Consider the following 24,618-nt stretch of genomic DNA (forward strand, 5'->3'; position numbering starts at 1 on the left):
CAATTCGGCCTCAATGGAGAACTGAATTGTTTGTTTTCGTGCGTGCTGCAATTTCTGGAAATCGTATCCAAAATCATATTTCAGGTTTTATCTATATAGTTAGAATTTGTATTCCATGACGATATCATTGTTTGCAATTCAAGCAATACAAATAACAATTCATGTCATTCGATTAACCTCTAGTTTTGCATACAGACTCCTTTCTCCTTTATTCAGCCTCAAAGTTCTTTTGGGCACTTCCTTTGACCCAAAACCCACTCCTCAAAACCCCCTCACCTCTACCTTCCACATCCGCCCTCAACCCCTCACCTTCCACATCCTCTGACCAAAATAAAACCACACCCTCAACTCATCCAACTCACCCTCATCATCACCATCAACCACTGAAGGCATGACAGAGGAAACTGGAATAACATTCGCACCAAGGGACCCCAGACAGTTCTCCTCAACGTTACCAATCATGCTGAAAATCATCAATTGGAACGCTGGTGGAATAAGGACAAAGGCAGCTACACTAATTGCAGTCTGCAAAACAGAAAATGTGGACATCATTCTACTGCAAGAAACCATGCTAACAACTGGGACAAAATTCAGAATAACTGGATATAATGTCTACACAACCCCATGCGTAGGCACAGACAGAGGATTGGCAATTCTCGTCAAGAATTCAATCCCAACAGCAAGAACACACAACCCAATCCCCTGTGGCAACAATGTGGAAACCCTAGCCGTGAGAATCACACTGCTAAACCAGAGGATAGATATATACAACATATATAGAAAAATACATAGAGAAGAACCAGGATAACTGCAGCTCACACAGCTCTTCGCACATGCAGCAGAATCACCAACAATTATATGTGGGGACTTCAACGCGCATCACCCTCTGCTATCATCCCCATCGGCCACAAACCAACCTGGAGAGCACATAGCCTTCTCTCTAGATGAGTTTGAAGGGAGTCTCACTACTCAACTCAGGGCAACCTACACACATAAGAGGAGGCAGATTAGATTTGACATTTGCCACAACAACAATCAGACACCTAACAAGGTGGCAAGTACACACGACATTAGTGAGCGACCACTTTGCCACAGTAACAGAGCTGGAGATGCAGCAACTACCGCCAATACCGCCACCCCCTCCGACATGGAACCAAGACCTAGCAGATTGGGTTGTGTTTCGTCTAGCCCTCGAAGAGTGGCAGCACAATACACACCTCCAGAAGACATAGATCAGCTAGAAAAAGATCTAGTGAGGGCTATACACAATGCTGCAAACAGGGCAATGCCCATGAGAGTAGGAAGAAGAGACCACACCTACAAAGACTCCTGGTACTACTGCCCAGAAGTAAGAAGACTGAAAACCCTACTGAACAGGGTAACAAAAATTTGTATAGGAAAAGAAGGACAACAGAAAACAGGGAACTACTACAAGCAGTCAAAAATGATGTTCAACAGCAGCTGCAAGAGATAAGAATTGAAAAGTGGATGGGAATGGTGTACAATACTATCACAGTACACATCTCTCTCGGAGCTATGGAAGTGGCTGAACAGAGTAGCCGGAAAGAAGAGAACACCCGTAGCAACTCACCCTCACCCACTAGAAGAAGCGGAAAGACTGGCAACATCCTTCGCCAATAGGACTAGCTCAGGTAACCTCTCCCCTGAAACAAGAAGAATTCAGGATCAACTAGCACCGATTCGATGGGAGGAGATCGATGCGGCCTGCCACAGACCAGACGATACTGACATCCCTTACACAGTAGAGGAACTGAAAGCAGTTTTTAAAGTTGGCAGAGACACAGCACCAGGAGCAGACAGGATAACATACACCATGATCAGCAAAATGGGTCCTGCAGGAGAAACAGCCTTTCTGAGAATCCTGAACAAAACACACATCGAGCACACAAGACCACAAACCTGGCGGCAGCAAGACACGCAGCCAATCCCAAACCTAAAGATCCAGAGAACCCAAGACCAATCGCATTGGTGTCATGCATTGAGAAAACTGGAGAAAAAATAGTACTAAATAGAATGAAGTACAAGATGGTCCACTGCACAAGCAGCTATATGCATATCAGGAAGGAGTCGGAACTACAGAGTGCATAACAGATGTTCTCAGCTATATAAATCAGAAAGAAGGCCACAGTATGTCTTCATAGATTTGAAAAGGGCTTTTGAACTAGCCAGTCCAGCAGCAATACTACAATCAGTAGTAAGGAAGGGAGTCCAAGGACACTTACTAGCCTGGACAAAAAACTATGTGCTGAGAAGGCAGGCCAGAGTAAAATTCCAAGGAGTGATGTCTACATTCCACGACTTGGAAAATGGCACCCCTCAGGGAGGAATTCTGAGTCCATTTTATTTAATATACTAATGGAGAATATAGCCTCCCTGCAGCTTCCAGAAGGCGTAGAAATCTTCATCTATGCCGATGATGTGTGTGTAGTAGCAAGGGGAGCTGTTAGAGTACCCAGAATGCAAAGGGCACTCAATGACATCAACAATAAATCAAATGAGCTAGGCCTAAAAATAAAACATAAATAAAACAAAGGCCATGGACAATAAAAGCCCACAGACCGCTGCAACCACTAACAATAGGAGCTGAGCCCATAGAATGGGTAGACAGCTACATGTACCTAGGAGTTGTCATAGATCAGCAGCTAACTTTCAAGGAAGAAATCAAGTACTTGAGAGAAAGAGCAAATGCAAGACTTGCTGCCATGAGATACATGTCATCACCCTGAAGGAGGGAGCAAATGAACACATACAAAGGAAGTACTACCTAGCCTGCACCAGAACATTGGTGGACTATGCTGCCCCCACTCTGATAAGGCTGACAGAGGCTCAGAAAGAATCACTGGAGGTCATTCAAAACAATGCAATGAGACTCATGCTAGGAGCACCTACATGGACAAGGCTGTGCAACCTCAGGCTTGAAACTAACCTGCCAAAGCTAGAGGATAGGATTGCACAGCGAAATGTAAGCACAATGGCCAAGATGTTCCTCTCAGAAAGAGACTCCATCTCTAAGAAAAGAGCAAGAGAGGAACTTGCCAAACACCCACAGATTCAAACTTCGAGTTCCTATGGTAAGGACCCAAAGTGACAACATCAAAGTCTAGGCATGGCAGAAAACACTGCTGCAACTAGGTCCAGACACAACACAGGGCACACAACAACTACCACCCTGGAAGAAGGACACTACAATATACAAATACACAAGCCTGCCAAGAGCAAAAGAGGACTGCACAGGAGAAGAGCTAAGAGCGGCAGCCTATGAAGCAATCAGAAACACTGAGACCATAGGGGCACAAACATACTACACTGATGGCACTGTAGATCCTGAGAATCAAACTACTACGGGAGCTGCAGTATATTCAAGAAACTTCACAGCCTGCTGGAGGACCTCCAACCACGCCCTCCACTATGCAGACAGAGTTAACAGCAATAAGACAGGCACTGCTGTACTCACTGGAGAATGAAGTAGGGCCTGTAATCATCCACACAGACTCAAAGTCCTCAATGCAAGCCCTGCGACAAACAGAAATTAAAGAAAAAATAAAGGCACTGCTGGCTGGAATTAAACACTGCTTACTCCAGCACAGCGAAAGAGGAAGACCTGTCACCTTAAACTGGATACCCAGTACATAGGAATTCCAGGCAATGAGAGGGCTGATGAGCTAGCCAAAAGTACAAAACACATTGACAGAGTGCAAGTACATATACAACCTGCACTGCAACAAGTCAAAAATGCAATGAAACCACTCTGCAAAGAAAAATTGATAAATGACCATCGTGAGTGGGTAGAAAAGAAAACTCACCGTCTGCCAGATGGTATAAGAAATCGACTGGTCTAGTGCCTCCTCCATAGACAGGCACACACCAAGAAAACTTGCTGTGATCATCCACAGACTCAGGCTAGGATATAAAGCCTGCTGGGAAATGTGGAAAAAAAACAGTGTCAGACCATGTGAAACACTGTCAAGAAGAAACACAGCAACCACTCTTCACTACCTGCTGGAATGCAGAGAAACAGCACAGCTAAGAGGTGCAGCACAAAATGCAATACCTGCACAAGATGCTGAGCATGCACTGCCACAGTCACAAAGACAATCATTGAAAACTTAGAAGAGCATGCCCAGGTGCTCTACAACCTACCTCCACCAAGGTAATCAAACTAATAAAATCAATCACCCTCATCACATCCCCTCATTGTAAGGCTCTATCCACATCATCCACTATCATTCTTTTAAAACAACTTTACCTACAACTAAAATCCTCACCCGCAGGGACCCAAGGGAGTAAAGGGTTGGACAACCCCACCTGCACCGCTTCTCCGATTTTCGAAAGCCTTACACTCATTCAAACTTCTTCTATAATATGACATGATGGCCCTCTCTTACTGACACCATCATCCTTCCCCTGTCCACTCCTATCTCTACAACTAAAGATATTTCCAATTTCAAAAAAAAACTAACCATGTACCTAAAGAATCTTTTCAGATCACCTACGGGCCGAACAAGGGAAAGGCCCGTGCCAACAAGAAGTGTTGGCTTAATACAACAACAACAACATGTGTCAATATTAATAATTATATTTGAGGAAAAAAACTTTTGTGTGACATTCTGATGAAAGTTTACAATTTGTCATGACTGTCATTGAAAGGATAAGGTCAGGTCACCCAATGTACACATACCCATAATTGCCTGTCTCTATGTACATCTTTTACCGCCACAAATACTTTAACACTAGCAAAAGTTCGGCAAAATACGATTGCATCAAGAGATCACTCTCGGATGATGCATTGCTGATGCTTGCTGGTGTGAGAAGAACGCAATTCGTGCATGCGCAGCTGGGTAACACTTGTAAACAAAACAACAGCTTGATCAATGAACTCCCAGCATTCCTCAATGTGCGTGATTTGAAATTTTTTGCCAAGGAGGCCTATAACTATTTTACAGCAAATATTTAAAAAAAACTTTTTATTTGATGTATCGTACGTCAATTAAGTACACGATAGACAATTTTATTTGATGTTTAATACGTAAAATCGGCGTTTAAGGGTTAAGAGGATAAAAGCACATATTGTTCTACAATGCTAGTATATAGAGCCGATGTCCTTTGTTATTTTAATAAAGGCATTCCATATATATATCTCTGAGCCATCATTATCCTTTATTCGAGTGTGCAAGGTCAAAGTATATTATACAAAATAATAATAATAATAATGAACCAAACAAAAACTTCTTTCAGTTTTCTTCTTAAGATTGAAAAAGAAGCCCACAAAATCACTGTGTAAAAACTTAAAAGTAAACACGTTACACAGTGATTTTGTAGGTTTCTTTTTCAATAATAATAATAAATGCATCACAATTAACATCTACTTATAATTAAACGGAAGTGCATTGCTTTGAGCATCATTGCTAACTACTTTATTATATAATCTTCCCATCATTTATTTCATGCAAGTACATTTAGGTTAACTTAAAATGCATACTATACATGTCTGAATTAATGTAATGCTAATTTGTTCATACATTTCATGCATGTTTTTTAATACTTTTTATGCAAAAATTCCAGAAATTGCTACAAAGATATAAAAAGTAGTTAGTATTCAATTACTTTACATGAAATATTAAATAGCCAAGATATAAAAAGTAGTTTGTATTCGATTGCTTTACATGAAATCATTAAGTAGCCGAGATATAAAAAGTAGTTAGTATTGGATTACTTTTCATGAAAGAATTAAGTAGCCGAGGTATAAAAAGTAGTTATAGTCGATTCACTTAAGGTGGATTCTTGTGCCTACGAGATGTTTGTTTGGCGGGCTCTGATTGGCTGGTACCGGGAGGTAGGCCGCTCACTCATTGCATCTTATTTTCGTTTGTAGCTTAGAAAACTAGCAATATGTTTATATTTCTTCTTTTATCTCACGTTTTACAAAAGATAGGAAAGTTTTGGTCATACTAAAGGATTCGGTATGAATTGTACAACTAAAAAATCTTCTTCTGAAATCAATAAGATAAAACACAAAGGAATTACGAGTAAAAGTGAAAAGAGAAACATTTCATTGTTTATACCTGTTTTTATTTATCATCGAATTTTGAATAATTCATGCGATGAAGATAAAATAAAAACTTTCTTAATTCTTTGTTGTTTATTACTTCACTGAGATTATTATTTCATATCACTCGACTAAGTCTTTATCTCTTTCGTTTGAGAATATATTCATCATATAATAAAATCAGAAACAATATTCTGAAACAACCTGATTAAAGCTTAGGCTGAGTTGACAAGTACAAAGTCTGTCCAGAGTTCAACTTCTTTGCTGGACTGAATTCCCACGGCCCGCCTAGATCTGAGCTAACGATATCAGATGCATCCATCTGATGATTATTCTTATTTTCTTTATCAGATATGTCCAGATATACTATATGATATTACAGAATATGTAATAATATAACATGGAAAATATTGTCGAAACTTCAACCTCTTATATCGTTAATTGGCAACTCAAATCTCTTGATGAGACGACAAACGCAACGATGCCTTGCAGATCTCATTCTCCCGGCAATACCGTCAAACTTTAATTATTTACGGATGCAACATAATAAAGACATATTCTTCATTGTCTCTTCACATATTACACGCATGCAAAATCTGAAAACACCAGTGTATTCAGGGTGAATTTGTTGAATGAAAACACTTTTTATTTTTATCTTGATCGCATTAATAATGCAAAATCCGATGATAAGTATAAACAGGTATAAAGAATTAAATGCTTCTCTCTTCACCTTTACTCGTAATTCCTTTGTGTTTTATCTTATTGATTTCAGGAAAAGATGACTTAGTTGTACAATTAATACTGAATCCTATGGTATGACCAAACCTTTCCCATCTTGTGCAAAACATGAGATAAAGGAAGAAACGGACATATTGCTAGTTTTCTAAGCCACAGTCGAAGATAATGAGAAACTGAGTGAGCGGCCTACCTCTGAGAGAGAGGTTTCAATCAATTTATGTAATAGGTGATCTAAATGATGATTTGATGGTAGGTTCAGCAAAGATGCATAATATTATAAGAGTCACCAAATTAAATCAAATGATTAATAAACCTACTAGAGTTAGCCCCATCTCATCCACACTACTAGACGTTTTAATAACTAACAAGCAGGAAAGTGTTATTAACAGGGGGGTAAACCCAAGTATTGTAGCTGACCATGAACATATTTCGTTTATCATAGATATTAAGAAGCCAAAGCGTAAACCAGTCACGGTAACCTCTAGGTGTTTAAAATATTATTCTGCAGATTTGTTGTGCAATACATTGCTATACCAAAAACTAATTCTAGATACAATCACGCATACTGATGACACAGATATTCAAACAGGAATTTTCAATGAAGTATATAATAGTGCCTTAGATAAATGTGCCCCAATAACCACGAGGGAAATATGGAGACCCAGTGCGCCTTGGATAGACGATGATCTCAAAAACAGAATGATTGAAAGGGACAAAATGCAAGAAAGGCTTAAACAAAATAGACATGATGAAAATCTGAACAATGAGTATAAGGAAATGGAAAAACTCATCAATTCTAAGATGCGTACGGCCAAAGCTTATTATAACAAAGACAAGATCAAGAAAAGTAAATCTCGTAAAGAAACATGGAAAGTTATGAATAATATTGTATTTACTAAAACAAATAAAAAGATTGAATACGACAACCCAAAAGCTAGAGCAGATCGATTTAACCAATACTTTGCTAATGTAGGAAAAATAACTTATGGTAAAACGCAGGAAATTCTACAAAAGTACGAAAATGAAGATGATAGAACCACTCAAACTAATCTTGGTAATAATATAAGATTGTTTAGACCTCAACCAGTTACAGTAGAAACAATAATATTAACAGTTAAGAGCTTGAATAATAGTAATGCTTACAGGATGGATGGTATTCCTACCAGCTTTCTAAAAGATTCCCTTATAGTTATTGCATATTATATCACAGTTATTATAAATACATCGATTGTAACTGGGAAATACCCTTCTATTTGGAAACAACCCCTCGTAAAACCCTCTTCACAAGGAAGGAGACAAGGACGACCATGGTAATTACAGACCTGTTTCTGTCCTTCCGGTGTTATCGAAGGTAATGGGAAAAGATTGTGTGTAATCAGTTAATGGAACATCTAGAAAAAACATAATTTGATTCTAACACTCAACATGGATTCCGTAAAAGTTTATCAACAGAAAAACAGCTTGATGAAATTAACAGATGAAATTTAAATTTATAAAAAAATTGATAGAAAAAAAAGTTTCCATATAATTTTTATGCGACCTATCAAAGGCATTCGATAGTGTCAAACCATGATAAAGAAATGTGTAAATCTCTTAAGGAACAAAATCACATTGATACTTTTCTGGTTTCGAGATTACGTGGGAGATAGGAGTCAGGTAGTTAGATTAGGAGACGTTAAATTCTTTGTATTGAAAAGTTGAATTTGGGGGGTCCCACAGGGATCTGTCCTAGGCCCAATTCTGTTTTTATTCTACGTTAATGATATGATTAAATACATAGAAAACTGCCTGCTAATTCAATATGCTGATGACACCCAAGTTCTTTTGGCTGATCAAATAGAAAATCTAGATGCCTTGATTAAAAGGGCTGAACTAATATTGCTCAAAATTAAGAAATATTTTCTAAGAAAAGGGCTATTATTAAATGCCACCAAAACACAGTGCATGTTTGTGGGTAGCTCACAGTATATTAGCAAAATTCCAGATGACGTATTAAAATGCGATGGGGTTGAAGTATAGATAAGTCAACATGTGAAAAATCTAGGTCTACACATGGACAGGTACATAACATTCAGTACTCACATTGACGAGCTGAGTAGAAAAGTTAGTGGCATTCTAATGTATCTAAGTAGAGTAAAAGATTACTTTGATGATACTACTCGAGCTTTGATTGTGGAAAGTCTGGTCCTGAGTGTAATAAACTACTGTATTAAGATATGGGGGGTAACTAATGATATGCACATGGAAAAAGCCAAAAAAATCCAAAACTTTGCAGGTAGAGTAGCCGTTATTGGGGTGAAAAAACACGATCACATCACCCCAACCCTCCAGCAATTAAAGTGGATAAAATTAAAAGAAAAGTGTGTGTATGATGTTTGTGTTTTTGTTTTTAAAAGTTTGAGAAAAGAATATCCCAACTGGCTATACACATTTCCTACAGTTGGTAATTGTAGGAATGCATTAACAAGACAGAATGAAAATCTATATGTAGACAGCTATCGAACGGATTTGGGTTCACGCTCGATGGCAATAAGGGGCCCAGCTTGCTGGAATAAACTACCTCTGGAAATAAGAAAATGTATAGATGTTAGTTCTGATTTATTCAAAAGGAAACTTGAGCAATACTTCTTAAATTTCACTTGAATGTATATGTATCCTAGACTTTTACAATCCAATTATTGTGAATTTTATGTAAATAATTTATATTGTTATGTAGCAGAATAACCATTTTATAATGGAATAAAGGTTTTTGACTTGACTTTGACTTTGGTACCAACCAATCAGAGGCCGCCAAACAAACGTCTCGTAGGCACAAGAATCTACCTTAAATGAATCGACTATAGTATTCGGTACTTTACAAGAAAGAATAAAGTAGCTGAGATATAAAAAGTAGTATATTCGATTACTTTACATGAGAGTATTAAGTAGAAGCGATTACAAGCGATTACTATGATGTAAATGGAAATTTGATAACACTTTTAAAAGTATTCAATGACATTCCTGACAAAAAGTGAACTTTTACCAGAAAGTCACATAAACGTTGCTGAATGGGTGAGTTAAATTACGACTTAGTTTGGTCAAAGGAAAACTGCCCAAAAGAACTTTGGGGCTGAATAAACGCGATATGAATTCGTATGCAAAACTGGAAGTTAATCGAAGATGTGAATTATCATTTTTACTGATTGAATTGCAAACATTGATATCGTCATGGATGACAAATTCCAATCTTCTAGATGAAACCTGGAATATCATTTTGGATGCGATTTCCAGAAATTGTAGCGAGGACGAAGACAAAGAAAATAAGTTTATTTTTATTTTTACTGATTATTATTATTATGATTATTACTATTACTTATTTTTTAATATTGTTATTACTATTATCGTTGATGGTATTATTACCATTATTATTATTGTTATTATTAGAGGGAGAGACAAGAAATGTGACCTGAGCTTTATGAGCAAGAGCCCGTGCCAGCCTTTGCAATAAGGCTGAGTGGAAAGCTCAACTGAACGTCTAATATATATATATATATATATATATATATATATATATATATATATATATATATACACACACACCAAAAGAGTGTTTTAAAAACTTAATGATTCTATTCAGAATGGAAGTGAGTGCTACAGCCATATTATCCATTTGCTCTGAGCACTTACATACTATATATCTTCAGCGGCGTCTCTGCGGCCATCTTGGATTGAAACATTAAATTCGGCCTCAATGGAGAACTGAATTGTCTGTTTTCGTCCGCGCTGCAATTTCTGGAAATCTTATCCAAAATCATTTTCCAGGTTTTATGTAGATGGTTAGAATTTGTCTTCCATGACGATATCATTGTTTGCAACTCAAGCAATATTCTGTACAAATTTGGGGATTTTTGGCTCAGGATAGTTTTTCCTATTTGTAATGCATCGATACAAAGTATATCTTACATAATCAGTGAATGAACCATTTTCATTCTTATAAAGAACAATTACTCCTCGAGTTACTACAGGATTAATAAAAACATTTCCATATTGTGAATTTTTTTATGATCATTGGTTTTCACTATGAACAATACTGTTGCCATTTTCATCATTAGTTTATAGAATATACCCCAGTATATCGCAGTATGAAAAGTAAATTATAACCGTTAATAATGATATAGCATTTAAATAAAAGCCTTTCTAGATGTCCTATGGATTCCTAGAAAAATAGATTCCATCTATGAAGAAGAAACAAATGTGAGTAAACCTTTGTATTGTTGCAATTAGTTTGCATGCACTTATATGAAGCATTGTGAATAATTTCTATATTAGTAAGGCCTACAGATTCAAAAGAAAATATATTTGTGGAAACGGGGATTTTAAGCGTTTTTGGGGAATTTTTTTTATCGCGCATTTTGGGGATTTTTAGACTAACCCATCTGGCAACACTGACCCAATTTACATGTTACCATAATTGCCTGTCTCTTAAGGGAACAAATTCCAGTCTGAATTATATATATATATAATTATAATATATGATCTATATATATATATATCTATATATATATATATATAATATATCAAAATATAATAATATATATATATAATTATTATTACGTTTATTGCCCCCCTCGTCTACCCAGCATTGAAAGTCCAAAATCCAAGATGACTCTTGCTAATTCCAATTTGAAAACTCCATTTTTATCATTTCTTTATTGAAATTCCTTTGTCCTCATTGGGGCACGTGCTACCCCTGTGACCTGTTCAAGCTTAAGTCTTCATTGAATATTTCATTTAAACACTAGAGTTCCTCCCCTCGGTGTGTTAGATAAAATTGAATAACTGTAACTTTGGGCAAGAAGTCTATTTTATTCTGTGTCTAATCTGGGAACTCTTCCAGATCTTTGCTGAGTTACGTGTCCATGTCTCATCGCTCGCAAGTGCTTCCTTAATGCAAGATAACTATGAGTAATTTTGGAAACCAGTATTGAAGTAAATCTGATTTTGGCCAACTTTCCCCTATTGTGAGAAATAGGATTGGTCCATATGCGGACAAGTTGCTTTTACTTTAACCCAGGCCATTCACAGCCTCTTGTAAATAAATAAAGTAGATTAATCAGCTGAGTTATTTTTACTCCTATCTAGAGTAAAAATAACCAAATCAATCCTTTTAAGGTAAGTTGGAAGCATTTTAGTCTCCTTGTATTCCCACCAATAGTTTTCCTTTATGTATTTGGGTTCTCAAGGCCACACATACATAAGAATATATATATATATATATATATATATATATATATATATATATATATATATATACACACATATTTTTAAGATCTCAAATTCACAGAATTTGAAAGTTCAAATTCTCCTCCATTTGGCAACACTGTACCGGTGTAAAAGGTCTTGATTGATACCTGTGTGAGACATACAATTAAACAGAGACAAATCAGGGTATAATAAAGCGCCTCGATCAGTGGTGCGGTTGGTCTGGTCTTGGCCTGCCACCACCTCTCTGGCTGCTAGTTTGATTCTCGGGCATTCCATTGAGGGAGTCAGAGATGTTTATATTTCTGGTGATGGAAGTTCACTCTCAACGTGGTTCAGAAGTCACGTATAGAGAGAGCCGTTGGTCCTGTTGCTTGAATAACCGCTGGTTCCATGCAACGTAATAACACCATACAAACACACAAACCATAGAGGGTCTAAAAAGACTTGGAATTGCGATTGCTATATGCAGTTCGGTTGTCTTCCACCAGGGCGGCGCTGCAAAGCCTTGTGGTGGAGGCCATCTTGAAAGGTCTGGTAACCCCCAAATTGAACAGGGGATTAGTTGCGACTCTGACATTTTTTTTTTCATCGTTAATGTTTAGTGTTTAGCAATTTCTCCAGGGTTTAGTGAATAAGTGATCAGTGAATGTTTATGAGTAATTGTTTATATTGAATGTTTAGGGTTTAGTGAATTTTCAGAGTTTTAGTGGCTTCGAGAATGTTTGGTGTGTAAATATTCAGTGAATGTTCAGTGAGTGTTTAGTGAATGTCTTGTGAATGTTTAGTGTGTAAGTATTCAGTGAATGCTTAGTGAGTGTTTTGGGCTTAGGGAAAGTTTAGTAAGTATTCAGTAAATGTTTCATGAATGTTAGTGTTTAGTGAATGTTGAGTGTGTAAGTTTTCAATGAGTGGTTATATGTAGTAAGTGTTAAGTGAGTGTTTAGGGTTCAGTGTTAGAGTGAGTACACCACGTAGCGATATCGTTTATTGAATGCTCAATGATTGTTTAGTGTTTAATGAATGTTTAGGATTAAGTGAATGTTTAGTCCTGAGTGTCTGTGGTCTAGTGAGGAATATTTATCAAATGTTTAGCGTTTTGTGAGTGTTTAGTGTGTCTAGCAATGAGTTCCTGTAGTGAGTATTGAGTTTCTGTGAGTGTTTAGTGTAGCTGAGTATGAGTCTATCTTAATTGTGAGTGTATAGCAAGTGTGTGGTAAGTGTAAGTGTATTGTGAATGTTGCTAAGTGTTTAGTGATTGTACATAACTGTTTAGTAATGTTTTATAAAGACATTTTTCTCTGCTATATTGGGTCCAGTAATAATGATAATAATGGTAATAATAATAACAACACTAATTATAATATTAAATAATATTCCAGGTATTATGTAGATTGTTAGAATTTATCTTCAAGCAATACAATTGATAATTCATGTCATTCGATTAACCGCCAGTTTTGCATACGGACTCCTTTCTCCTTTATTCAGCCTCGAAGTTCTTTTGGGCAGTTTTCCTTTGACTCTCGACCAGTTAACAACTAAGCTGTTAAATGAAGTTTGCTAACTTCTAACGTGACGTTCTGGCGAAAGTTTGCTATTTGTCATGATTGTCATCATTGAGAAGGAAAGGTCAATTCAGGTCACCAAAGTGACCCAATATTCATAACCATAACTGTCTGTCTCCCAAGAGGCCACGAACACGAAGCAGTGTTGCCAACCGTGGGGGTAATTACCCTATGCATAGGTAATTCAGCCTCAAACCTCGCTCTGTAGGGTAATGTCACAAAATCTGAGCTAAATGTGGGGCAATTTTTATTCTTTTTTTTTCATTTTATGTCAAAGCAAACACTGCAACCAACAGTCAGAATCTAACTTGTATGAATCGTGTATGTCGGATTCTTGATCAGTTTCAAATGTTTTGGCGGCCAAGGCGGTTAGAAATTTCATCCAGTCATTCGTCTGGGTAGAAGTGTTTTGTGTGTTCCAATCTTGTTAACATTTATACCTAAGTTACTGAATTTGTAATGCAAGTGCGATGGATGCAGGTCCTTCCTCGCCTTAAAAGAATTAAAACACTGCTGCATCAGCACAGCGCAAGAGGAAGACCTGTCACCTTAAACTGGATACCCAGTCATATAGGAATTCCAGGTAATGAGAGGGCCGATGAACTAGCCAAAAGCACAAAACACATTGACAGAGTGCAAATACATAAACAACCTGCGCTGCAACAAGTCAAGAATGCAATGAAACCACTCTGCAAAGAAAACCTGCTAAAAGACCATCACAAGTGGACAGAAAAGAACTCCCTGTCCGCCAGATGGTATAAGTGGTCGACTGATCTAGAGCCTCCTCCCACAGACAGGCACACACCAAGAAAACTTGCTGTGTTCATCCACAGACTCAGGCTAGGATACAAAGCCTGCTGGGAAACTGCGGAAAACCGTGTCAGACCATGTGAACACTGTGAGGAAGAAACACAGCAACCACTCCTTCACTACCTGCTGGAGTGAGGAGAAACAGCACGGCAAAGAGGTGAAACATAAATAGATTTAAATTCACAAGATGCTGTGCATGCAACTGCCACAGTCGCAAAAACGATCATAGAGAACTTAGAAGAGCATGCCCAGATACTCTACAACCTACCTCCACCAAGGTAAATAAACTAAAAGTGACATCAACCACCCTCATCACATCCCCTCACTGTAAGGCTCTATCCACATCATCCACTATCATTCTTCTAAACTTTACCTACCACCGAAATCCTTCCGCAGGGACCCAAGGGAGTAAAGGGTTGGACAACCCCACCTACACAGTTTCTCTAATATTCGAAAGCCTTACATTTATCCAACTTCTACTTCAGTATGACATGATGGCCCTCTTTTACTGCTACCACCATCCTTCCCCTGTATCTCTACAACTAAAAATATTTTCCAACTTCACAAACTTAACTATGCATTTATAAAATCTTTTCAGATCACCTATGGGGCGAACAAGGGAAAGGCCCGTGCCAACAAGAAGTGTTGGCTTAATACAACAACAACCACCATATAGATCTCTGAGCCATTATTATCCTTTATTCGAGAGTGCAAGGTCAAAGTATATTATAATATACAAATAAATAAATAATTAAATAAATAAATGCATCACAATTAACATCAAACTTTCTACTTATAACTAAACGGTAAGTGCATTGCTTTGAATATCATTGCTAACTACTTTATTATATAATCTTTCTATCTTTTATTTCAGAAGATGCAAGTACATATATGTAAACGTAAAATGTATACTATACATGTCTGAATACACGAAATGCTAATTTATTCATACATTTCATGTATGTTTTTCAATACCTTTTGTGCACACATTCCAGCAATTGCTATAATGACATAAAAAGTAGTTAGTATTCGACTACTTTACAAGAAAATATTCAGTAGCCGAGATATACAAAGTGTAGTTAGTTTTAAATTACTCTTCATGATAATATTAAGTAGCCGAGATATAAAAAGTATAGTTAGTATTCAGTTACTTTACATGAAAGAAGTAGCCGAGGTATAAAAATTGGAAGTTAGTATTCGATTACTTTTACTTTTCTTGAAAGTAATAAGTAGTAGCCGTGATATAAATAGTTATTAGAATTCGATTAGGTACTTCACCGTCACGTGATAATATTAAGTAGAAGCAATTACTACAATTTTATTGGAAGTTTATTGGCACTTGTAAAAGTAGTCAATGACACTCCTGACAGATAGTGAACTTTTACCTGAATGTCACATAATTGTTGATTAAGTTAAGCAATTTTTAAATCAACTTGTGATTGATCAAAGGAAAACTGATCAAAAGAACTTTGGGGCTGAATAAACGCGATATGAATTCGTATCCAAAACTGAAAGTTAATCGAAGATGTGAATTATCATTTGTACTGATTGAATTGCAAACATTGATATCGTCATGGATGACAAATTCTGATCTTCTACATGAAACCTGGAATATCATTTTGGATGCGATTTCCAGAAATTGCAGCGCGGACGAAGACAAAGAAAATAAGTTTATTTTTATTGATTATTATTATGATTATTACTATTATTATTATTGTTATTATTAGAGGGAGAGACAAGAAATGTGACCTAAGCTTTATGAGCAAGAGCCCGTGCCAGCCTTTGCAATAAGGCTGAGTGGAAAGCTCAACTAAACGTCTAATATATACGTATATATATATATATATATATATATATATATATATATATATATATATATATATATATATAGAGAGAGAGAGAGAGAGAGAGAGAGAGAGAGAGAGAGAGAGAGAGAGAGAGAGTGAGTGTTTTAAAAACTTAATGATTCTATTCAGAATGAAAATGAGTGCTACAACCATATTATCCATTTGCTCTGCGGCCATCTTGGATTGAAACATTCAATTCGGCCTCAATGGAGAACTGAATTGTCTGTTTTCGTCCGTGCTGCAATTTCTGGAAATCTTATCCAAAATCATATTCCAGGTTTTATCAAGATGGTTAGAATTTGTTTTCCATGACGATATAATTGTTTGTAATTCAAGCAATACAAATAACAATTCATGTCATTCGATTAACCTCCAGTTTTGCATACAGACTCCTTTCTCCTGTAATCAGCCTCAAAGTTCTTTTGGGCAGTTTTCCTTTGACGTTTCATTAAGGAGTTAATACGACTTGTAGAGAAAGAACTGAAGTTTTGCGTGACATTCTGACGAAAGTTCGCCATTTGTCATGACTGTCACTGAGAGGAGATGGTCAGGTAAAGTGACTAAAGATATACAAACCCACAATTGCCTATCTCTTCAGGGGCCAAAGCATGGCCACCGAGAGAGAAGGCCGGCTCGATGGGGGCGCGAAGCAGGGAAGGGTAGTCCGATGGTTGTGCTATAATCCGCATCTCGGATGAACTTAATTAAACATTTGTGAAGCGCTCTTGACTTTTGTTGTATAATTGATAATCATTCATAGAAAATAAAAGAAATTACTTGCGGTTGATATATAAAAGAATTAATTTATGGATGATAAATTAGAGAAGTAGTTTAAGGATGTTAAAATTATAATGCTAGTAAAAAAAAAAAATAGTACATTAAGATAAGTTATATACATGTAAGTAAACAAAAAGAAGCAGTGACTTCACAAAGCATAATCATAATCATAAATTGGTGCTATAAATATGGAATAAACAAAAAAAAAACAATGATAATTTACTCTTAAATTATTTGAAATGCTAGAAGTATTTTAGGAACAATCTTATTTTTTCGTAAGTCTCCAACTTTCTTTTTTTGGTTAAATTTTTGCTTGCTACAATAGAGTTATTTTCCTGACAACAATAATTATCCTTTAATACATTTGTAGAAGCCCATATCATCATTTTCTCTATCTGTTCAGTGCTGTGTCGTGAGTCGCAAAATTCATTTGGAAACAGAGCCTCATCGCCTACCAGAATATTATATATGAGTGCTGAGGCAAAATTTCTCTGATCATTACAAGTTCTGAATTGAGGTATTTGTGTTAATTTATTGATTATTATGTAATAATACATAACAATATTTGCTGCTGTATCATGAGGATAATAAAGAGCACCTACTCATTCCCGAAAGATATTTGTGATTTTCTGGGAAGATTTCCTCATCGTGCGCTCCAGTGATCATTTCTTTGCAAGAATTACATTTCCCTTTTTTGTAAACAGAATAACAACAGTAGCCTGCTAAATATGTGATTATTGGAAATACCCCTTTGCAATTGTCAATATCATTCTGTGTTACTTGCAAAGATGGGTCACGCAGAGTACCTTTTACAGTATGAGCCGACCAAACCCGACCCCAGCCGACCAAACCCGACCCCAACCCACAGGACCGAACCCGAACATGCATCAACATGAAAGCCACAACAAACGGCAGCCATCCTGTTGGTATTAGTCCGCCGATTCTCTTCGATATTTTTAATCTTGCCCAACTAATCTTTAGGACCTCCAATTTAATTTACAGTATTCTATATTTTCACCCATGCCCAACTGAACTGTAAGAGCTCCATTTTTTACCCTTCGTTATTCTATTTTTTTTTCCATGCTTGCCCAACTAATTTGCAGGAGTTCCATTTTTTTTTCATTATTCGATATTTTGACTCTTGCCCACGATAGTTTTACCCGTGCCAACATAATCTGTAGGAGATACATTTTTTTCCCCATTATTCGATATTTCTTTCCTTGCCCAACTCATCTGTATGACCTACATTTTTTTACATTCTTCGATACATATTTTCCAGGTACTAGTTATCCGCTAGGATAACTAGTACCTGGAACGGACCTTGCCCGACCTTCCTCGACCCTTCAGTCTGATCCTGCTTCTCAGCCAGTTCAGTGCTTCGTCATGTCTTCTTCTGCCGAGAATTTGTCGTGTTCCGCACACGTGGCGTTCGCTGCCGCCGTTCCCGTCACGCTGGAAGACATATACATTTTGTGTCAAGACGAACGATCCCTAGTTAGTTATTTAATGAAAACAGACCTACTAGGGGATTTTAGTGGCGTGTGTAAGGCCTGTAATGAAGGCACCGTCGGCCTCTTCAAAAAAGGGGACACTTTTCAATGGCGGTGCAACGCAAGGCACTGCCGCAAATACATCTCGATTCTCCACGGGTCATTCTTCTCGGGGTCCCATCTCTCCCTGAAGAGCATCTTAGTGCTTATCCACGGCTGGGTTCACGACGCTTCCCAGAAATATATGCAACTTAATCTGAGGATCGGCTCGCCCAACACTCTTGTCGACTGGTTTAATTTCTGCCGGGACGTTTGCGTTGATATTCTGGTGATGGACAATCGGAAAATTGGCGGACCTGGTCACGTGGTCGAGATTGATGAGTTCAAGTTTGGTAGAAGGAAATTCAACAAAGGCAGACGTGTCGATGGTTGTTGGGTTCTCGGCGGGATTGACCGCCAAACAAAAGAAACATTTTTTCAGGTTGTACCAGACAGGACTACAGAAACACTTCTTCCTATTTTAATTGATAACATACATCCTGATTCAATTGTCATTTCTGATTGCTGGAAATCATATCACACTTTAAGTCAACATTTCAAATCACACAAAAACATTAATCACACATTGCATTTTGTAGACCCACACGAGAAAAACATACACACAAACACGATAGAATCTACTTGGCGGGTTTTGAAACGAAATGTCTTACCTAGAAGTGGTACAGTAAAAAATTTGTATAATTCATATTTCGCTATGTATTGTGTAAAAAAACGTTACCTAACTCAAGTTGATTGTCCATTTAAAGCATTCTTAGATTTAATTAAACTTGTATATCAATTAAATAAAGTAGTTTCAACACCCGCCAAATTGAAGGCCAATGTCGCTGAAAACAAACAATCACGAGACGTCGCTCCCGCTGTACAAACGGATTCGTCACCTCCACCCGTGCCTCGTCCACAAATTCCCCTTGTTCAGTCATCTCGGAAAACAACCGTCCCGCCAAGAAAGAAAAAAAAAATCCTCTACCCAGAAGATTTCAACGACTCGGATTTCTCTTGTTAAGTTCTATATTTCTGGGGGGGGGGGGTGGGACCGGCCAATCATTGGACGACTAGCAACATCTCCAAGGTAAGGTTATCAATGTAAATGCACGTTATTTTAATTATTTTGACAAAATTAAGCACGCCATTGTTATTTCCGCTTTGCTGAAGTCAGGCACGCTCAACACATCCGAACATTCACGTTCGCTAGAAGTCCACGTGTTCGAACGCAGTCCATGTGTTCGAGCAAACAACGTGGCCTTGACTTTAACCAATGTATTCTCGGAAATATTCATTTTGTTTAGTTATCAGTAAGGATATAACGGGTAGGGTGCCAGCCATATGTATGGACAAGTTATATTGGTTAGATATTTATAATTGTTAACTTACTACACAGGGGGGTCCAGGGGGGCGAAGCCCCCCGGCCAGGTAAGGACATGCAGACTTAGTTTGGTTAGGTCGGTTCCTTTGGTTAGGTAGCAATCACTGTTAATATACTATACTGGGGGGTCCAGGGGGCGAAGCCCCCCGGCCAGGTAAGGACGTGGAGACTAACTATGGTTAGGTTGGTTCCTTTGGTTAGGTAGCAATCACTTAATATACTATACTGGGGGGTCCAGGGGGCGAAGCCCCCGGCCAGGTAAGGGCACGCGGCCTAAGTTTGGTTAGGTTGGTTCGTTTGGTTACGATCACCGGAGCTCCTACAGTTTAGTTGGAACAGGAGCTCCTACAGTTTAGTTGGAACGGGAGCTCATACAGTTTAGTTGGCCACTGGTTTTTTTTTGCTAGGGTTTCGTGGTTTTTAGTGTTCATTGCCGTCGTTTGGTTAGCCTAACACAACGGGGGACGGGACCTCCTACATTTTTGTTGGTACGTGAGCTCCTACAGTTTACTTGGCAACGGGTTTCGTCTGCTAGGGTTTTGTTGTTTTTCGTGTTCATTGTCGTCATCTGGGTTTCCCCCCCACCCAAAAACCCTGGTTTCCCAATGGCTCCCCCCTTACCGTTTTCATTTACTCGCATGTACTCCCCCCACCCAAAAACCCCGGTTCCCAAAAGGGTCCCCCATTATCGTTTTTATAGGTTTCGGGGTTTTTAAACCGGGCGCCAAAACAAAGCGTCCGCCATCTTGTTTGTATTGCTCCGCCGATTCCATAGCAGACGAAACCCGTGGTCAACTGAACTGTAAGTGCTCCGGTAATTTTTGTTTAAGAACAGACATCATCCTCCGCTTCTTTTCACATTCAAACATCTGCCGTACATAAATATTGTAGTGGCCACCTGCAAGCTGTCGATATTGCCCAAACCTTGATTCGAGATTGTCAGTTTAAAATTTTCCTGTCAACACATACTCCATATGTAACTCAGTCAGGCAGTACTTTGTTACCTCTAACATCGCAATGGTTGTATGTTTCAATGCTGTAAACGTCTCTTTTGTTAATGTCCCACCGAATTCTTTAGTTTCATCCCAAATTTCCAGCCAAGCATAAAAATCTTTCAGATACTGAAACTTTGCGTCGTCGCTATTATTAGTCAGGGGAGTGCCATATTCGTGATTCAGTCTTTCCTTTATATGGACTTTTTACATTCATTATAGTCCACCAAGTATAAAAAATCTTTATATATTTAGAGACGTGTGCAAAATAAGGTAAGCAGTGATTTTTACCCACAGTTAGCAATGCCTGAATCACATACTCATTAAATATCTGTAATACTAAATTAACATTTTTTCTTTCAAAGCTTGAGGGAGACAATGCTTTTAACGAGAGCTTATATGAATGTTCCAAAGTGAGCCATCCTCTACTTTTTGAAGTTTCTTCAAAGTACTAAATGTTGCATAATAAAGTTCTGTTTGTACGGTATTATTTTCAATGGAGAAGGGAGGAAACTTCATTGTTTGGTTCGTATCTTTTTGGGCTACCCAGCTATTTCTGATACATTTCAACAAATGCACGGAATCATACATAAAGAAAAGAGGCCTACCACTCTAACTAGGATGATGATACACAATTGATAATTTTGGTGGGTGGGCAAAAAACTGTCATATATAGCGCTTGATCTATGCATACTCTTTGTGTCTGAACCTATACTGAATTTTTTCCTACACAAAGTAACAATTTTCCATTCCCATAACACTCCCAACTTTTAAGTGTCTTTCCAGTCTACAATTTTTTTTTTTATTTTCCTTCTAACATCCGGGTTAACCTGTTTGGGCGGGTCCTCCGATGGCACGTAGAACCGCCTCTGCAGTAGTAGAGGAGGGGGAAATAGCTTGGACGACCTGCCAGACCGAAGTGATCCCTCCTGTCCGGAGACAAGAAAGTCCACCTGGCCCAACACACTGTCGGCCAAGGGTGATCGGGGCAGACCCACCGTCGTCCTGGGTTCCTTCTTAGGCCCCAGAACGACTCCAGCCTTGATGTAGGCTCGGAGGGCGGGAGCACTGATCCTTCCCCATGGTCATTGTGCTGACGAATCAGCGCAATGACCTCTGCAAAAAACCTCTGGATCTCGGGAGTGACTGCGTCCTGGGGAGATGGACCATCAAGTCCATCCAGAAAGAACGCATCCCGAGATCCTCCTCCATCCACAGAAGGAACCACGACAGACCCCTCTTGGTCTCCTCCAACCACTTGGGTGTACGATCTGGTCGGTCCAAAGACCGGGCCAGGTTCGTAGGCCCTCTTGGAGGGACCGCGAGAAGCGCACTCCTTGCGGTCGCTCCTAATCGCCTCACTCCTCCCAGTGTAGCCCGAGGAGGTTGAAGGGATAGGAGAGGCAGACCTGACGCTCTCGCCCTGCCCACCAGCAGAGCCAGTATGCTGGGGGGACTGCAGGCGATCGCCAACCCACGGTGACAATCGAGCTGCAGGCCTAGTCGCACAGTCTCCCTGAGGAGAACCGCTGGACCGAGAAAGGTAGCGACGGTCTCGAGCGTCAGGAGAGCTGCTATCCATCAGCCTATCTGTCCAGTCCTGGTGGCAGCAACAGTCAGGAGACCGGTAGAGTCTACAGTCGTGGTGGGAGCGTGGCCCGTCCTCACGGCGCGTCACGGTACCTGGACCAGCCGAGACTGGTCCTGGCGACCGGGGGACCTCTTCCTCTCCTCATCCCGCGTACAGTCTGGTGGGACCATCGCGTCAACCCTGGGGACCGGCAGATTGCCACGAGAGCAATTGCTGGTCTGGCGGGAGTCGCCTGAGCGACTGCCACCGGTCTGCTCCGTGCCTGGGTCCTGGTGGAGAGAAGACTCAGCTGCCTGGACCCTGGCTGCACGGTCACACGCAGGTGACCGTACACTCAGTACCACTCGCAAACGAGCGGCCGAGACGGTTCCCGGTGCTGAGGCAGACCCTCTGGCGCCAGGAGAAGAGGTACTGGTGGTAGCCGGTACCCCTCCGGTCCCCGTCTTCTTCTTCTTTGCGGAAGGAGAGACAGGCCCCGTTCCCAAAGGAACAGGAGGACCAGCAGAAGCCCCAACTGTCCCACTCTGGTGGGACAGACCCTTAGAGGTCTCTGATCGAGACTTCTTAGGGGGGGAGGAGGCCACCTTCTTCTTCCTAAGCTGTGGGGCCTTGGAAGTCAAAGGGGAAGAGGCGGCTGCAGACGAAGACGATGACACCTTCCTCTTCTTCCTCTTCTTCTTCGTCAGCTTCCTCAGGACCACCGTCAGGTCCTTCATCCAGGATGGAGCTGGGGCAGTTGCCGAAGCAACAGGGCCCAGCTGCACCTGTCTTTAGGGACCTGCGGTGGGAGCAGCAACACCACGGGCTGGAGCGACGATGGCAGGAACTGGTAAGGGGGCAGCAACAACAGGAACTGGCGGCAGATTGAGCGGGCCAGCGACAACAGGAATTGGCGGCAGGTCAAGCAGGGAACTCTTTGGGCACCGAAAGTCAGGGGCTGGGGCGACTCCTTCCTCGGCAAGCACGGCAGTGGGGCCTGGATCGCAGCAGAAGGTGTTACCATTGCCACATGCTGAGTGTAGACCAGGTGGGGAGGAGCAGCATACCAGGCGTCGACACACCGTTGTTGTCATCGACGTCTCTGGTCCATGGGTCACCGCCCTGGGTCCCTGGGGTGCAAGGTGGTACAGCAGCCCCTGAATACTCGGTGAGCCTGGGAGTCCGAGTGAGTACCAGACCTGCTCGAGATCGCCACCCGCAGCGGCAGGCATACCTGAGGAGGCAAGTGTCAGGTTAGAGGGGTGGTGGGGGGAGTTCCCACCTCAAGCGAACGGAAGACCCCGAGTACAGCTGAACGTCGGGGTGCCACGTGCCCTCTTCTACACTCGACTGATTGAGTTAAGAAGTGAACCGTGACACGTCACCCGAAGGGGACGGAGCCATACATTAATTTGCGAATGTCTCATAGAAAAATACAGCGAATAGGTGAATTTCCTGTGAATAATGGGGGATATGTCCCAGAGAGAAATCTGTGAATGCGTGAGTCTGCAAATCTGGAGAATAGGAATATGGGGGCCCCACTGTAGTGCACATGCAGAGTCCATGCAGATAACCGAGGTAATTGCGCAGGGAAAACTTTTTGATATAGTATGAACATTATTTAGAGATGCTTATTTTGCTCTCCTGTCTGCTACTTCATTATTCCAAATTACCACATGAGAGGAAACCCAGTAGAAATGTTTTTTTTTTTTTTGGCCAAATATAAAAGTAAAAAGAGCTATTGTTGAAACTTTTTGGACTAAAGGGCTTTAATCATGTGACTTACCTACATATAATTCATCCCAGTGGCTCAAACACATCCCACACCATTCTCCAACTCTGAATCCCTTTCAGTAGTTTTATTTGATCTTCATGAATGGCACCATGATCAAGAAATTGAATGAACCTCTTCTCCAGGAGTATATCTTGGGAACTGGGAAATTCCAGCTATGATCTCAGGTGGGACACTAGGATTGTTCATTCATTAGTAGCTACATACATGCTTGACCCAGTGAACTAGGAGGAGGGGTGCATAGTTTACCACTGGAGTGGACCTGAAAATGATCGCTTGTCTCCATCTTTCAGTTTCTTGGTATCC

The 24,618-nt window shown here is 39.8% G+C and overlaps 1 pseudogene; it reads right to left on the reverse strand.

Moving 5' to 3' along the window:
• Positions 1-17,287: 17,287 nt before the first annotated feature.
• LOC135199033 (uncharacterized) lies at positions 17,288-21,167 on the reverse strand (annotated as a pseudogene).
• Positions 21,168-24,618: the final 3,451 nt, after the last annotated feature.

The sequence above is a fragment of the Macrobrachium nipponense genome, chromosome 25 (assembly GCF_015104395.2).
Source record: "Macrobrachium nipponense isolate FS-2020 chromosome 25, ASM1510439v2, whole genome shotgun sequence".
NCBI classification, from domain to species: domain Eukaryota; kingdom Metazoa; phylum Arthropoda; class Malacostraca; order Decapoda; family Palaemonidae; genus Macrobrachium; species Macrobrachium nipponense.